Source organism: Melanotaenia boesemani, chromosome 1 (genome assembly GCF_017639745.1).
Source record: "Melanotaenia boesemani isolate fMelBoe1 chromosome 1, fMelBoe1.pri, whole genome shotgun sequence".
Classification (NCBI taxonomy): Eukaryota; Metazoa; Chordata; class Actinopteri; order Atheriniformes; family Melanotaeniidae; genus Melanotaenia; species Melanotaenia boesemani.
The window spans coordinates 39,797,800-39,815,987 of record NC_055682.1 but is presented as its reverse complement, the minus strand read 5'-3'; positions in this window follow the sequence as shown (position 1 = coordinate 39,815,987).

The following is an 18,188-nucleotide window of genomic DNA, read 5'->3' as shown; positions in this document are numbered from 1 at the left end:
GTGACGGCTATTTTAGTAAATTACCGATAGCCATATATGGGCCACTTTAGGCTGCCAGAAGTGGCCCAAATGTGTTTTGGCAAAGGTGGGCCACATGTGTGGAACCCTATGTGGGCCACTTTAGGCTCAGATCCAGATTTGTCAATGCTAATTTGCTGTCTTTGGGCTAAAAGTGGCCCGAATGTGTTACAGCAAAGGTGGGTCATGCGCGTTTTCTCAGATGTGGGCCACTTCAGGCTTACATCTGGATTAGTTGATGCTTAATTGCCGTCTTTCGGCCAAAAGTGGCCCAAATGTGTTTTGGCAAAGGTGGGCCACAAATGCAAAACCATATGTGGGCCACTTTAGGCTCAGATCCAGATTTGTCAATGGTAATTTGCCGTCTTTCGGCCAAAAGTGGCCCGAATGTGTTTCAGCAAAGGTGGGCCATGCGCGTTTTCGCAGATGTGGGCCACTTCAGGCTTACATCCGGATTAGTTGATGCTTATTTGCCGTCTTTCGGCTTAAAGTGGCCCAAATGTGTTTTAGCAAAGGTGGGCCATGCGCGTTTTCTCAGATGTGGGCCACTTCCGGCTTACATCTGGATTAGCTGATGCTTAATTGCCGTCTTTCGGCCAAAAGTGGCCCAAATGTGTTTTGGCAAAGGTGGGCCACAAATGCAAAACCATATGTGGGCCACTTTAGGCTCAGATCCAGATTTGTCAATGGTAATTTGCCATCTTTCGGCCAAAAGTGGCCCGAATGTGTTTCAGCAAAGGTGGGCCATGCGCGTTTTCGCAGATTTGGGCTAATTTAGGGTCACATCCAGATTTGTCAATGCTAATTTGCCGTCTTTCACCCAAATCTGGCCCAAAAGTGTTTTAGCAAAGGTAGGCCACATGTGCTGAACCATATGTGGCCCAGCCTTGGTTCACTTATAGAATAACCATGCCCTACTCTGCCATGTATTTGCCTAATATGGGCCAAATTTGTTTTGTGATATAAGGGCCATATGAGGCATTTACCACATGGGCCACTTTAGGCTGATATCTGTTTTTGTGGGCCGGAAGAATGCCTTAAGTGCCGGATTGTAGCCTGAAGTGGCCCACATCCGTATGCTATCTGGGTAAGGAAGGCTGAAAAACGACCACCACTGAACAAGACACACAAGATAAAACGTCAAGACTGGGCCAAGAAATATCATAAGACTGATTTTTCTAAGGTTTTATGGACTGATGAAATGAGAGTGAGTCTTGATGGGCCAGATGGATGGGCCCGTGGCTGGATCAGTACAGGGCAGAGAGCTCCACTCCGACTCAGACGCCAGCAAGGTGGAGGTGGGATACTGGTATGGGCTGGTATCATCAAAGATGAGCTTGTGGGACCTTTTCGGGTTGAGGATGAAGTAAAGCTCAACTCCCAGTCCTACTGCCAGTTTCTGGAAGACACCTTCTTCAAGCAGTGGTACAGGAAGAAGTCAGCATCGTTCAAAAAAAACATGATTTTCATGCAGGACAATGCTCCACCACACGCATCCAAATACTCCACTGCGTGGCTGGCCAGAAAAGGTCCAAAAGAAGAAAAAATAATGACATGGCCTCCTTGTTCACCTGATCTTAACCCCATAGAGAACCTGTGGGCCCTCATCAAATGTGAGATCTACAGGGAGGGAAAACACTACACCTCTCTGAACAGTGTCTGGGAGGCTGTGGTTGCTGCTGCACGCAATGTTGATCGTACACAGATCAAGACACTGACAGAATCTATGGATGGCAGGCTTTTGAGTGTCCTCACAAAGAAAAGTGGTTATATTGGTCACTGATTTTTTCTTGTTTTGTTTTTGAATGCCAGAAATGTATATTTGTAAATTTTGAGTTGTTATATTGGTTTCCCTGGTGAAAATAAATAAGTGAAATGGGTATATATTTGGTTTTTGTTAAGTTGCCTAATAATTATGCACAGTAATAGTCACCTGCACACACAGATATCCTCCTAAGATACTAAAACTAAAAAAACCCCACTCCAACTTCCAAAAATATTCAGCTTTGATATTTATGAGTCTTTTGTGTTCATTGCAAACATAGTTGTTGTTCTATAATAACATTAATCCTCAAAAATACAACTTGCCTAATAATTCGGCACACACTGTACTATAAATATTCACTGACCTTCCCTTGGGTAAACGTCAGATGTCCAATCGTCAGTGAATGCAGCATGTAATATATTTCTACCATGTTCTAGATCATAATTCAGAATTCATATATCATCATCTCACTAACCATCTCCATGGTGATAAAACCAGCATATGTGACGACTGAAGTTAAACAGCCAACATTAATGAAGAAATACAGATTTTTCCTTTGATCGTTGAAGTGATTATTTGTGGAGCAGTGATAAAAGTCCTACAGCAGCATCACCCAAAGTAAACACCTGCTGATAAAATACATCATTGGCTGCTTCTTTTACAACCTTTTCTTCACTTTTTTTTACGTTAGATTATCACTTTAGTTGTAATAACTCCACTGACACAGGCCATCCTTTCTACACATGCTCATCCACATGGGACATTGTGACATCTTTAGTGGTCCTAATGTTTTACTTGGTCTGTGGTCACTGGCCTATCCAACATCAGTACCAGATCCTCCTCGTCCTTAGCATGTAATGTCTCTGGCAAGGTCAACATACTTAGAGCATCTACATTTACATGCTGTCATCCAGACATATAATCAATGTTGTATTCCTAAGCTCTGAGCCATACAGACCAACGCTGAATACGTCAGGACCCCATCTGAGGAACAGGTTTAGTCTCAATGAACAGGGAAATCAGGGGCTTGTGGTCAGTTACAATTGTAAAGTTTTGATTATAGAGGTATTTATGGAGCTTTGTAATTCCAAATATCATAGCCAAGCCTTCTTTATCCAGCTTTGAGTATTTCTTCTTGGCTGGTGCCAGTGTGCAAGATACAAAACTGATTAGTTTTTCCAGCTGGAGTCCAACAATCCAATCAATCACACAAGTCATCCACAACAGTCAGAGCAGGGCAACAAAGAAAGAACCCACATAATAATAGGGTTCCAGATTATCATTATAGCCAGAACAAGACTAGTTGTGACTCCAAAAGATTCAAGAATGACACGAAACATCCACTGGACAAAAAGACCTAAGATCCGGAGAGATCCAAGAGGATACAAGTCTCCGTATCCACGGCATATCCTGGCTGTTTCCGGGTATATACGGGAAGATCGGTCTGTAACAGATCCTATTATAGGATACCCTCCGTATACACATCCATAGCAAATCCTAGTATAGGATGTGCCGCGGATACACATCAGTGATAGATTCCAGCATTGGATACCCTCCATATACACAACTTTAAGAAATCCTAGTGTATGATATTCTCCGTATACACATCTGTCGCAGTTAAATCATGTATTAAGTGACAAGATTCCGCTGAACCTGCCACTGCCCCGGTGAAGAGTTGGGATAGGGCCAGAGACAAACACGGATAATCCGTGGGAACGAAGGAGAGAAAAAAGTTCACAGAAATCCTTAGTTATTTCGGATTGCTGGTGTGTGGTGTCATTCGTACCAACATGGACAACTAACCTATTGATTGTGGCTGGGACAGAGTTAAGGAGAGATGGGAGTTGCGTCAGTAATATTGGTACTGTGGCTCCAGGAACTCAGTGAGTGACTGCATTAAAAAAGCGAATGTTTCTAATGATGGAGTCACCAACTATAAGTGTGGACGGGACAAAGAGTGGATGCGGCAGGGAGGGAGAGTGTGGTGGTACATCGGTGCTGGATGGACTGCCATGTTGTTGTTGGCCCGGGCAGTTGTCAGGCTGAGGCGGATTATCTGACGGAGCAAGAACAGCCACGGGACCTGGCGGCTCGGTCACTGGAGGTGTCTGAGCGGGGAGGCCACTGGACCGCCTCAGAACAGCCTCCTTGAGAAACCTCCTCCGAGCAGAAGACTTGGTAAGGCGGCATTGGGATTCTATGGTGGATTTTGCAGACTGGAGCGACTCTGATGGCGGCCGAGAAGAATTAGAGTTAGATGAAAAGGGGAGTTATGGTCAGAGCAAAAATTAGTTGGAGTTAGATAAAAAAAGGGAGTTATGGTCAGACAGAGAGTTACAGTCAGACAAAATAGAAGAGTTACAGTCAGATGAAAAAGAAGAGTTACAGTGAGAGGAAAAAGCAGAGTAAGAGTTAGATGAAAAGGGGAGTAATATTCAAATAAAGAGTCACATTCAGATGAAAAAGAGGAGCTACAGTCAGAGCAAAAAGCAGAGTTAGAGTTAGATGAAAAGGGGAGTTACGGTCAAAGTAAAAGGTAGTTAGAGTTAGATGAAAAGGGGAGTAATATTGAGATAAAGAGACACAGTCAGATAAAAAAGAAGAGTTACAGTGAGAGTAAAAAGCAGAGTTAGAGTTAGATAAAAAGGGGAGTTACAGTCAGAAAAAAAAGCAGAGTTAAAGTTAGATGAAAAGGGGAGTAATATTCAAATGAAGAGTCACAGTCAGATGAAAAAGAAGAGCTACAGTCAGAGTAAAAGTAGTTGGAGTTAGATGAAAAAGGGAGTTATAGTCTGAGTAAAAAGTAGTTGGAGTTAGATGAACAGAGGACTAATATTGAGATAAAGAGATACAATCAGATGAAAAAGAAGAGTTACAGTCAGAGTAAAAAGCAGAGTTAGAGTTAGATGAAAAGGTGAGTAATACTGAGATAAAGAGACACAGTCAGATGAAAAAGAAGAGTTACAGTCAGATGAAAAGGGGAGTTACAGGCAGAGCACAAAGCAGAGTTAGAGTTAGATGAAAAGGGGAGTAATGCTGAGATGAAGAGACACAGACAGATGAAAAAGAAGAGTTACAGAGAGAGTAAAAAGCAGAGTTAGAGTCAGATGAAAAGGGGAGTTACGGTCAGAGTAAAAAGTAGTTGTAATTAGATGTAAATCGGAGTTACAGTCAAAGTAAAAGTAGTTGGAGTTAGATGAAAAGGGGAGTTACGGTCAGAGCAAAGAGTAGTTGGAGTTAGATGAAAAGGGGAGTAATATTCAAATAAAAAGTCACGATCAGATGAAAAAGAAGAGCTACAGTCAGAGTAAAAAGCAGAGTTAGATGAAAAGAGGAGTAATGCTGAGATAAAGAGACACAGTCAGATGAAAAAGAAGAGTTACAGTCAGAGTAAAAAGCAGAGGAAGAGTTAGATGAAAAGGGAAGTAATGTTGAGATAAAGAGACACAGACAGATGGAAAAGGAGAGTTACAGAGAGAGCAAAAAGCAGAGTTAGAGTTAGATGAAAAGGGGAGTAATATTCAAATAAAGAGTCACAGTCAGTTGAAAAAGAAGAGCTACAATCAGATGAAAAAGCAGAGTTAGAGTTAGATGAAAAGGGGAGTTACAGTCAGAGTAAAAAGGAGGGTTGGAGTAAGATTAAAAGCAGAGTTATCGTCAGATGAAGAGTTACAGTCAGATGAAAAAGGAGAGTTACAGTCAGAGTAAAAAGGAGGGTTGGAGTTAGATTAAAAGGAGAGTTATCGTCAGATGAAAAAGAAGAGTTACAGTCAGATGAAAAAGGAGAGTTATAGTCAGATGAAAAAGAAGAGTTACAGTCAGAGCAATAAGCAGAGTTAGAGTTAGATGAAAAGGGGAGTTACAGTCAGAGTAAAAAGGAGGGTTGGAGTAAGATGAAAAGGGGAGTAATGTTAAAAAAAATAGTCACAGTCAGATGAAAAAGAGGAGTTATAGTCAGAAGAAAAGGAGGAGTTACAGTCAGAGAAAAAAAGTAGTTGGAGTTAGACAAAAAGGGGAGTAATGTTCAAACAAAGAGTCACAGTCAGCTGAAAAAGTAGAGTTAGAGTCAAGAGTGAAAAGGAGCGTTGGAGTTAGATGAAACGGGGAGTAATGTTCAAATAAAGAGTCACAGTCAGATGAAAAAGAAGAGTTAGAGTCAGATGAAAAACAAGGGTTGGAGTTAGATGAAAATGAAGAGTTACAGTCAGATCATAACGAAGAGTTACAGTCAGAGTAAAAAGCAGAGATAGAGTTAGATGGAAAGGTGAGTAATGTTTAGATAAAGAGTCACAGTCAGATGAAAAAGAAGAGCTACAGTCAGATGAAAAAGAAGAGTTACAGTCAGATGAAAAAGAAGAGTTACTGTCAGATGACAAAGAAGAGTTACAGGCAGAGTAAAAATGAGGGTTAGAGTTAGATGAAAAGGGGAGTTACGGTCAGAGACAAAGTTACAGTCAGATAAAAAAGAAGAGCTACAGTCACAGTAAAAAGTAGTTGGAGTTAGATGAAAAGGGGAGTAATATTGAGATAAAGAGACACAGTCAGAGAAAAAAAATAGTTGGAGTTACATTAAAAGGAGAGTTATGGTCAGATGAAGAGTTACAGTCAGATGAAAAAGAAGAGTTACAGTCAGAGAAAAAAGCAGAGTTAGAGTTAGGTGAAAATGGTAGTAATATTCAAATAAAGAGTCACAGTCAGATGAAAAAGAACAGTTACAGTGAGGGGAAAAAGCAGAGGTAGAGTTAGATGAAAAGGGGAGTTACAGTCAGAGTAAAAGTAGTTTGAGTTAGATGAAAAGGGGAGTAATATTCAAATAAAAAGTCACAGTCAGATGAAAAAGAAGAGTTACAGTGAGGGGAAAAAGCAGAGGTAGAGTTAGATGAACAGGGGAGTTACAGTCAGAGGAAAAAAGGTAGTTTCAATTTAGATTAAAGGAGAGTTATCGTCAGATAAAAAGGAGGGTTGGAGTTAGATTAAAATGAGAGTTATGGTCAGATCGAGAGTTACAGTCAGATGAAAAAGGACAGTTACAGTCAGAGCAAAAAGCAGAGTTAGAGTTACATGAAAAGATGAGTAATGTTTAGATAAAGAGTCACAGTCAGATGAAAAAGAAGAGTTACAGTCAGATGAAAAAGCAGAGTTAGAGTTAGATGAAAAAGGGAGTTACATTCAGAAAAAAAAGTAGTTGGAGTTAGATTGAAAGGAGAGGTATCGTCAGATGAAGAGTTACAGTCAGATGAAAAAGAAGAGTTACAGTCAGATGAAAAAGAAGAGTTACAGTCAGAGTGAAAAGTAGTTGGAGTTAGATTAAAAGGAGAGTTATGGCCAAATGAAGAGTTACAGTCACATGAAAAGAAGAGTTACAACCAGAGTAAAAAGGAGGGTTGGAGTTAGATGAAAAGGGGAGTAATGTTAAAAAAAATAGTCACAGTCAGATGAAAAAGAACAGTTATAGTCAGATGAAAAAGATGAGTTACACTCAGAGTAAAAAGGAGGGTTGGAGTTAGATTAAAAGGGGAGAAATGTTCAAATAAGAGTTACAGTCAGTTGAAAAAGAAGAGTTACATTCACATATAAAAGAAGAGTTACAGTCAAGAGTGAAAAGGAGGGTTGGACTTAGATGAAGAGGGGAGTTAGTCAGAAAAAAAAGTAGTTGGAGTTAGATTAAAAGGAGAGTTATGGTCAGAAGAGGAGTTACGTTCACATGAAAAAGACAAGTTACAGTCCGATGACAAAGAGGAGATACAGTCAGAGTAAAAAGGAGGTTTGGAGTTAGATGAAAAGAGGAGTTACAGTCAGAAAAAAAAGTAGTTGGAGTTAGCTTAAAAGGAGAGTTATGGTCAGAAGAAGAGTTACAGTCAGATGAAAAAGAACAGTTACAGTCAGAGTAAAAAGGAGGTTTGGAGTTAGATGAAAAGAGGAGTTACAGTCAAACGAAAAAGAAGATTTATAGTCAGGTGAAACCAGAGTTACACACAGGTTAAAAGGGGAGTTCGAGTCAGAGTAAAAGAGTTAGTCAGATGAAAAAACAGAGTTAGAGTTAGATGAAAAGGGGAGTAATATTCAAAAAAGAGTCAGTCAGATGAAAAAGAAGAGTTACAGCCAGATCAAAAGAGCATTACAGTGAGAAGAAAAAGAAGAGTTATAGACCAAAACAGGCCTCACGACAAAGTTCAGGGGGGCGACCCAGAGGCCGAGCTGACAAGAGGGTCAGTTCAGGAGGGCAGCCTGGAGGTCGGACAGATGGGGCAGAATCTCCGGTGGACGACCTGGAGGTCGAGAAGACTTGGACCGGACCTCTGGAGGACGACCCGGCGGACGCGCAGACAACAGGGTTTCTGGCGGATGCGCAGGCTTGGACCGGAGCTCTGGTGGACGGGCAGGCTTGGACCGGAGCTCCGGCGGATGGGCAGGCTTGGACTGGTGCTCCTGACAGGCAGGCTGGATCACCGGAGGCTGAGCAGTCTGGATCGCAGGCTGGATCTCCGGAGGCTGAGAAGACTGGACCTCCGGAGGCTGGATCTCTGGAAGGCGGACTGACTGGGACTGACTTTCCGGAGGGCTCAACAGGCACCATAACACGACGAGCCCTGGAACCAGAGAACATAGCATAGTCAAATTGTCAACGTCAGGCAGCAAGGTTGGAGTGATCTCCTCAGCACCGGGGACCAGAAGAGGAAGAGGCGCATCTTGACCAGGGACCACCTGAGGAACAGGGAACAGAAGAGGGAGAGGAGCGTCTTGACCAGGGACCTCCTCAGGAACAGGGATCAGAGGAGGGAGAGGAGCGTCTTGACCGGAGACCCCCTCAGGGACAGGAACAAGAAGAGAGGCGTCACATCCGTTGACCCCCTCAGGAAAAGGGCCAGAAGAGAGGCGTCAAAACCGGGGACACCCGGGCAGGAGACGGGCAGGACCTGGGCGCCAGCATAGTATGCCGAAGAGCTGGGCAGGACCTCGGAGCTGGCGTCAGACACTGAAGAACTGAAGTAGACCTGGGAGCCGGCGTGGGGTGCTGAGGCACTGGAGCTGGAGGCGACACTGGAGACGTGGGCCTGGGAGCCGGTGTGGGGTGCTGAGGCACTGGAGCTGGTGGCGAACCCGGAGACGTGGACGTCGGAGCTGGTGGCGGCACAGGAAACCAGGAGGATTTCCCCAAACACTGCGACTTCCTTCTCGAGCGTCTTCTCGGTTTAGATGGCTTTAGAGGAGTGCTCCAATGGACCCCCTCGGAGGTTGCATGAGGGGCGTCAAACAGATCCCCGTTAATGGCTGCCAAATGAGTACACACAGGGGCATGCCATCTGGACCATCTGGGTGGAGGTGTCCTAAAAGCCAATCTGGTTCCCATGAAACATGACTGCTGGGAATAATCCAGTGGCTCTGGCTCTGGATCCAACCCACGGAGCCATCCCACCAGTTCACTGGAGGTAATGCTCACGGGAGGGCTCCGCTCCCTGCGCCTGGACAATCTCCTCCTCCGGGACCTTTTGGGAGGAAACTCTGGGAGCGGAGGCTCTAGGTCCACACTGGTCGGAGAGCACTTAGCTGCCTCTCAGCTAAGATACTCAAACAAGGACATCATACTGCCTGCTGGGTCCATTTCTGGTCAGATCCTACTGTCACGGACTGCGGTGGAGGTGAGGACCCAATTGCAGGCAGTCAGGGCAGGAGGCAGAACTCGGTGCAAGTAACAGGGTTTATTTCCAAAATGCAGGAACAGGGAACCACACATGACAGGGGATAAACCATACAACATGTACCACATATAACCACATAAGAGCATATACGAGGATCTGACCAGGAGTGACTGAAAACCAAGGACATATATACACGGAGGGAGTAATGGGGAACAGGTGAAGCGGATGAGTAATTAGACCATGTGGTCTAACGAGGCAGAAACAGAAACCACAGAGCACACAAGGAAAAAACTAACAGAAACCAAAAACCCAAACCATGATCTGAAAGCAGAAACAAATGACAAAAACCAGAACCACAACCCAAAACTACAACCAGAAAATGATGAACATGACCCCCACACAGCCCATGATCGTGACAGTAATGTTCAAATAAAGAGTCACATTCAGATGAAAAAAAGAGTTACAGTCAGATGAATAAGAAGAATTTCAGTGAGAGTAAAAAGCAGAGTTAGAGTTAGATGAAAAGGGGAGTTACGGTCAAAAGAAAAAGAGGAGTTATATTCTGGTGAAAACAGAGTCATAGTCAGATATTAAAGAAGAGCTACAGTCAGATCAAAAGAGAATTACAGTGAGATGAAAAAGAAGAGTTATAGGCAGGTGAAAAGAGAGTTACAGTCAGGTGAAAACGAAAGATTACAGTCAGATGAAAAAGAAGAGTTACAATCAAAGTAAAAAGGAGAGTTAGAGTCAGAGGAAAAGGGGGGTTGCAGTCAAACGAAAAAGAAGATTTATAGTCAAGTGAAAACAGAGTTACACACAGGTTAAAAAGGGAGTTACAGTCAGAGTAAAAAGTAGTTGGAGTTAGATGAAAAGGGGAGTTACGGTCAGATGAAGAGTTACAGTCAGATGAAAAAGAAGAGTTACATTCAAAGTGAAAAGGAGAGTTAGAGTTAGATGAAAAGGGGAGTAATGTTGAGATAAAGAGTCACAGTCAGATGAAAAAGAAGAGTTACAGTCAGATGAAAAAGAAGAGTTACAGTCAGATGAAGAAGGAGAGTTACAGTTAGAGTAAAAAGTAGTTAGAATTAGATGAAAAGAAGAATTACAGTCAAACGAAAAAGAAGATTTATAGTCAGGTGAAAACAGTTACACGCAGCTGAAAAGGGAAGTTACAGTTAGATTAAAGGGATCAGTTACAGTCAGATGAAGAAAAAGAGTTACAATCAGAGTAAAATGCATGATAAGGGGAGTAATGTTATTGTGTTATTTATGTTCAGATAAAGAGTCAAAGTCAGATGAAAAAGAAAAGTTAGACTGAGTTGAAACAGGAGAGTTACAGTCAGATGAAAAGTTACACTCACATGAATAAGTATAAGGGCCCGTTTGAGACATTCAGAATTACCCTCTCACAGACACATGAAATTTAATTCATTCACACATTATCCTGAAACCTCTCATATATCATACTGAAATCATTCACACATTATAGTAAAACCTCTCATGCAGTATTCTGAAACTGCCTCTTATATACTGTACTGAAATTTCCTCTCATATGCATACTGAAATGCTCTTATACACTATAGTGAAATGCTCTCACATACTATACTGAAATGCTTTCACATACTATACTGAAAAGCTCTCACATTCTGTACTGAAATGTTCTCATACACCATACTGAAAAGCTCTCACATACTATACTGAAATGGTTTCACATACTATACTGAAATGCTCTCACATTCTGTACTGAAATGTTCTCATACACCATACTGAAAAGCTCTCACATACTATACTGAAATGCTCTGATACACTATACTGAAATGCTTTCACATACTATACTGCAATGCAGCTTCCTGTATCATCCTTGACTCAGTGTTTAATAAAGGAAGTTCTCAACCCTATGTCACTGTTTTCATTTGTCAGTGTTTAAGTCAGTGTTGAAGCATCATGCTTATGTAACTGAAATAGTAACTGTGTTGTTGTATTTATAACGTTATATTGAAATCAGTGGCCGGGACACAGACATTTTCAACTTGTCATCTTGTTTGCATGAAGCATAGCAGGTGTAGCTTCTGTTCAATGTCAGTGGGAATATTAAATTCTATTGATGTGGTCATGAGTTTATGATGACTAAGTGAAGCAGCTGGCTTCTTCAATACTATACTGGCCTCAGCAGATACTATTAGACAGCAACCGGATAACTGACAGTAGCAAGTCTGAATGAGGACACGCTAACTAGCCACCTAGCATAACTCGGCCCTTAAGATATGCAGTGCTGTCAAAGGAAGACCTGGGGTGTGTCCCAAACCGCGCACTTCTATACTTCGAACACTACATTTAAGTGCTTAGTGCGCTGACACAGAAATTTCAGTAAAAACTCAGTGCACTGAAAGTACCCGGATGCTGCCCTAAACTCGGCCAAAAATCTAGTGCGAAACGATGGACACTATACGCACTAAATGGACGCCATCTTGCTGACGTAGCGGAAGGGGAGGGACTTTCAACCAGTTTTTCAGAGCTGGCAGCCACCGACTCAGCGGTACCGATGCAGGCGGAGGCTGTTTTCTACTGTTGTAAGTATGAAGATATTTGATCATAATTCTAATATAAACTGTAGCATGCTTCTTATCTCTTCTATCCCTGATGACAGTTATGGATCTGGTCATTTGTTGGAGGCTGCAGTAGAGTTAGCAACGTAAATGTTAGCAGTTTTATTGCCGATTTCGCGGATCTAGATGGGCTATAAGTGTTAAAAATGATTAATGCTATAGGTTCCGTATGTTTATTCATGATTGCTGAATCTCCAAATTAAGCACTGCGGGGTCTCTGGCGTAAACAAAATGGTCCTTGATCTGAAAACTGATTAGGAAACACCGCTGGTTTAGAGAACCGGCCCGTTTCCATGGTACCGCTGACGAAGCCGTAGCTGATTGCAGACGCTTATCTAAAGTGATGTACAACGTACCCATAAAGTAGAAAATAATGCTTGCTTTTATATAACCTGCCATTCTGTGTTCACCGTAGGTCACTGTGGCATCAAACTACCGAGCCAGCAGTGGCACTGAGGCATTTACCACCTGCGGGCTTGGACGCTGCTGTGGAGAAGAGGAGGCGGCAAGAGAGAAATGTTTTAATAAAAAGTTTAAATAAAATGTTTTCTGCATCCCTGTTTTAGCGTCTTCATTACTGCATTTCATATTTTAAATGATGATTTCTAGTATAATCGGTTTCCTGTTGCCAGACGTGAATGGTATCAGTGGAAACACCAATGAAAACACATGTACAATGTAAAGTACTTTAATTCAGTTAAGATATCTTTGCTTATTTAAAAGCTGTTTTAGCATAAAAGTATGACATGCAAACACGTATGTTGACGTGATTTTGGATTTTGGAAGAAAAAAATGGTATATTAACAGAGCGGCGCTGCTAAGCTGGTACGTTACTACCGGTAAGTGCAAAACGTTAGTGCTCAATTTGGATCAGGACTTACCCACGATAGTGTCACTACAGAAGGTAGTGCTTAGTGCGCACTACGCACTACCTTCCAGTGCACTCATGTAAGTGCGCGGTTTGAGACACACTCCTGGACAACATATTCTTCACCTATGTTTGGAGTATTCTTCAGGATATGCCTCACAGTGCTGTTAGGTCTTCGTTTTAAAGCACTGTATATCCCAATGGCCGAGTTATGCTAGGTGGCAAGTTAGCATGTCCCCATTCAGACTTCCTGCTGTCGGTTGTCCAGCTGATGTCGCGTTAACCCTTAATAGTCTCTGCTGAGGCCAGAATAGTATTGAAGATGCCAGCTGCTTCACTGAGATTACTTCCAGGCAACTGAACACATTAATACAGCATAAGTCTTCGCAAAACATCTGTCACGATGTTCTCCAACTTCTTCTTCTTCGGTTTGTTCTGGAAATGCGCTCCTGTTTTTTTTCTACTACGTGACTTCCGTTTCAACTGAAATGTGACTGGTTCTCCAGCTTCCTTTCTGACCGTGCCCAGTTAGTGAAAGCAGAAAATATCATGTCAGAACCACTCATTATTTCGAAAGGTGTGCCTCAAGGGTCTATTTTGGGCCCCACCCTTTTCTCCATTTACATCAATGACATAGATAAAGCTGCTGGCAGCTCTCGGATCCACCTGTACGCCGATGACACCATTCTGTATTCAGTCGGCCCCTCCCCACAAGCTGCTGCAGCTGTTCATCAACTCAGCCTCACTTCAGTAGAGCAGTCCTTCCACAACCTTCACCTTCGCCTCAACTCCAGTAAAACAAAGTGCATCCTTTTTAGTCGGAAAACTGGGGCTGACACCCTACCAATACTCACCTGCCTAGACGGCACGGCTTTGGATTATGTCAACTCCTATAAGTACCTGGGCATCTGGCTGGATTCATCTCTGTCATTCGTCACCCACATAAATAATCTCCAAGCCAAAATAAAAGCCAGACTAGCGTTTCTTTTCCGTAATAAAGCCTCTTTCACTCACGCAACCAAATGCACTTTAGTCAAATTGACCTTACTCCCAATTTTTGACTATGGCGACATCATTTATAAAATGGCACCAAGCTCAGCCCTTAAAAAACTAGACACTCTCTACCATTCAGCCATACGCTTTGCCACAAACGCCCCTTTCCACACCCACCACTGTGATCTCTATAAATTGGTGGGCTGGCCGTCCCTTCACACTCGGCGACTCCATCATTGGTTTCTTTTTATTTACAAGTCAATCTTACACAAGACACCTTTCTATCTCTCATCTCTTCTCCACCTCACTCGCAGCACTTATCACACCAGGTCAACCGAATTTATTAAGCTCATCATTCCCAAAACCGCCACTGTTTTCGGCCGTAACGCCTTCCACTTTGCCGCTGCAAATGACTGGAATACACTGCAGAACACTCTCAAACTTCCAGCTCTGATATCTGTTTCTCTGTTTAGACAGAGACTTCAACAGATTATTGTAGATACTTGTTCCTGCTGATGATGCTGACTCTCCCTTATATACAAACATTTCTCCACTACTTTTTCTCTCACATAAATTCGTCTTATATATTGTGTTCTTCCCCCTTTCATTTTTATATATTTGTACTCACTCTGCGTTTTTTTAATTTGTATTGTATTGTTGCATTGTGGTCCTGTGTATGCACAGTTGTCTGTTTATATGTATGTACGTTATTTATTCCTGCTGGGGCCTCTTGGCCAGGTCATGTTTGTAAATGAGAACTAGTTCTCAAACATTTTTTTACCTGGTTAAATAAAGGTTAAATAAAAAAAAAAAAAAAAAAAATTTCCTTTTCAAGTGAAATCTGCTCTCACACACCCATTCAGAATTCCTTTCGTACATACTAGTGAAATGCAATTTCAGAAATTTCACTATAGTGTGTGAATGATTTCAGTATAGTGTTTAAGAGCATTTCAGTATAGTATATAAGAGCAGATTTCAGTACAGTGTATGAGAGGTTTCAGTATAACGTGTGAAGACTTAAATTTCACATGTGTCTGTGAGAGGGTAATTCTGAATAATGTCTCAAATGGCCCCTCATAAAAAGAGTTACAGTCAGATGAAAAAGAAGAGTTATACGCAAGATTTATACGTCTGGATAGAAATTTGGGCCATAATAAAAAGGCATTGTGTAAGAATTGTGTAAGAATAAATAAAAATAAAAGGAAATCCTCCTGTTGTGTGTTTCATTCACTTCTAAACCTCCAGCCTCCAGTCTGGTCCCGCTCTGCTGAAATGAAGGATCAAAGCTACTTTTCACACTGACTGCTACATGCTGGCAGCAGACTGGCTCCTTATTTATCTGAATGCATTTTATAACATGGAAGTTTTGTTTCACAACGACAGAACAAATTTTTAAGTTACAGGTCTGTGAGATCCAGAAATCGTGCTTGTTTGTAGGTGACCAAACACTTATTTTGGCCAGAGACTTCACAGAGATGCATATCTGTTTAAGATGTCACTTTTTGTAATAAACCATAATTTTATATTATACATCAAGCTGATGTCCAGAGCTCTTCTTTTACCTGAAAGTATTTTGACACACCACTAGCTTAAAGTATTTTACTACAAAATAGCATGATCCAGAGGATAAGATCTTCATATGATGAAGTTATCATATTACAGAAACAACTATGAAGACACCAAGGACACCAAAAGAAAAAACGACAGTACGGCACCGAGAAAAGAGGAGAAGTTGTCAACCATACAATGGCTTCATCACACAAACTGCAAAATGCAATCACAAACCATTTTTCCACATCACCTGCTTCCACAAAATACGCAACACAATAGCATCGCAAGCCAGAAAGTGGTCCACTGCAATAGTTCAATGTAGCTGTTCTATTCACACCTTAAACTGCATCAAATGTGTCAGAAAATGTCTGGAGAAACCAGTGAAGGAAATCTTAAAGACTAGAAACTGCGAACTTACCTGTTCCTAATTTTAGACCTGGCAGACAAGATCTTTTCCATCTTAAAAGTGATGATGGAGGAGGAGGACTAGGGGTGTATCTTCTTTCCTCCACATTTAAAGGACTTCCATAAAAGTTGTGTCTAATTGTTGCTGGTCTCTCAGAAGATTTATGGCGTGGCGATGGAGAAGGTGGAGGGGCGAGGTGTCGGGAGGGTGTTCTGGTGGATGCAAATGCCCAGTCTTCACATAACATTGTGTTTGTGGGCTTGTTGAGCAGCGTACACCCCTCTGCATGCTGACTTCCTGCAGCTCTTTGAATATCTTCAGCCTTCTCAATTTCCAGTCTCCTGGACTTCATGTCTGCAGCGATCGTTCTGCTTTTAGTCTTTGGTTCCTGTAAAACAGACACGTTAGTTGAGCCAGTTGGAAATAATTACATATGCTATACTAATATTCTATATACTAATATATACTGATGTATTAATATTAAGACTAGTTGATTAATATTAGTGATTCTATGCTAGTAACACAATAACATCTAACTGTACAGATGTGGAATAAAATTGCAAGAACAGCACTAATATGTATGTTTTCCAATTTCCTACTTTAACCTAATCTAAAACATATTGTTATGATCATGACAGCCTTTAATTAATGTTAACTCTAATTTCTAGAGTGAATTGTTTTTGCTTGTAATTTGTGATCTTACGATCTGATCGCTGTACTGCAGGCAGTTAATTCTTTCCTTCAAAGTAAAAATAAAAGAACAGAAACACTGCTTGTTCTCCTATTTTAATTTTCCTAAACCAAAATTAAAAATAGGATAACAGTTCATTATCTAATTTCTGTATTGTACTTAGAATGATAGTAGAAAAACTTACAAGCATCACAATTTTACATTTCTTCATCTGAGACAAGTTACGTGATACATAAATTATTTCTGGTCTGCAAATGTGTTCTTCCTTTTTTTTCTTCTTAATATATATTGTGTGTGTTTTAATTTTATGTTTCAAAGGAAAAAAATTACCTGCCTGAAAGTAAACCAATCCTTATGGGTGTTGGATTATATTTATCCCTAAAACAAACGTGATTTTTCTCACAATAGGGAGGAGGGTGAAGTTGGTTACTTACATTGTGGTCAAAAACAGGCTGATTCTCAAATCTCTGCTGATGCAGGAAAATGTTTTTCCTTCCTAGAAAATCCATGAGTGTCGCTGTTTTCCAAAATTGTTGGTCAAAAGGCTCTGAAATAAAGTTAGTGCTTTCTCCTGGTCTGGTGTCCGACTGAAATGGAACTCTGTACAATAGAACACGCTGTCCTGCTCTTGGAATGTTCCGTTGCCATAGAGATTTATGTTGTCATTTAAATATGCAAATTAGATTATTCCTTTGATATTTAAAAAAATATTTTGCTTTGATAAAGGCAAGGCAGTTTATTTGAATAGCACATTTCATGTACAGGACAATTCAAAGTGCTTTACATAAAACAAAAGCATTACAGATATTTAAAAATAGTAAAACACATCAACACATAATCACAATAAAACAATAAATTACATTAAAATTATTAAAAGCAAGATAAGATAAAAAAGTTAACATGCAGATTTCATGTATAGGCCCATGAGAAAAGAAATGTTTTTGACCTGGATTTAAAAATGTCTCCACTGGCAGTTTGTTCCATTTGTTTGCAGCATAACAGCTAAATGCTGCTTCTCCATGTTTAGTCTGGACTCTGGTCTGGACTAGTTGACCAGAGTCTTTGGATCTAAGAGCTCTGCTAGGTTTATATTCTCTGAACATATCACAGATGTATTCTGGGCCTAAACCATTCTGGGATTTGTAAACAATCAGAAAGGTTTTAAAATCTATTCTGTGACTGACTGGAAGCAAGTGTAAAGATTTCAAAATAAAGTCCTGCATGACTGAACTTTTTCTAAACTCAGACATGACTGAGTTTGTCTAGCTATGTAATTAATCTGGATGGCATTAATGTGGCATCCAGTGCTACAGTGAGGAACCTTGACCAGGCTCACATAGAAAACAGGTTTCTAGAACCATCTTCTTCCACCTATCTAATATTTCAAAACTCCTGTGTCAGAGTGATTCAGAAAAACTAGTCTATGCTTATTTTTGGCGACACCACCACCACTTTGAGTTTGTGTTGCATGTGCCTCTCTGGAGATTAGTAACACCAGCCTCACGTGGTTCCTGGTGTGCTCTGCCAGCTAGTTACAAGCAGTTTACACCTGTAAACTGTGAAATGTTTACAGGTGTGTACTTTTGTAAGTGTCCACATGTATTTGATGTTGGACCTTCGTTAAACATGATAAACTTCATCCTGCATTTT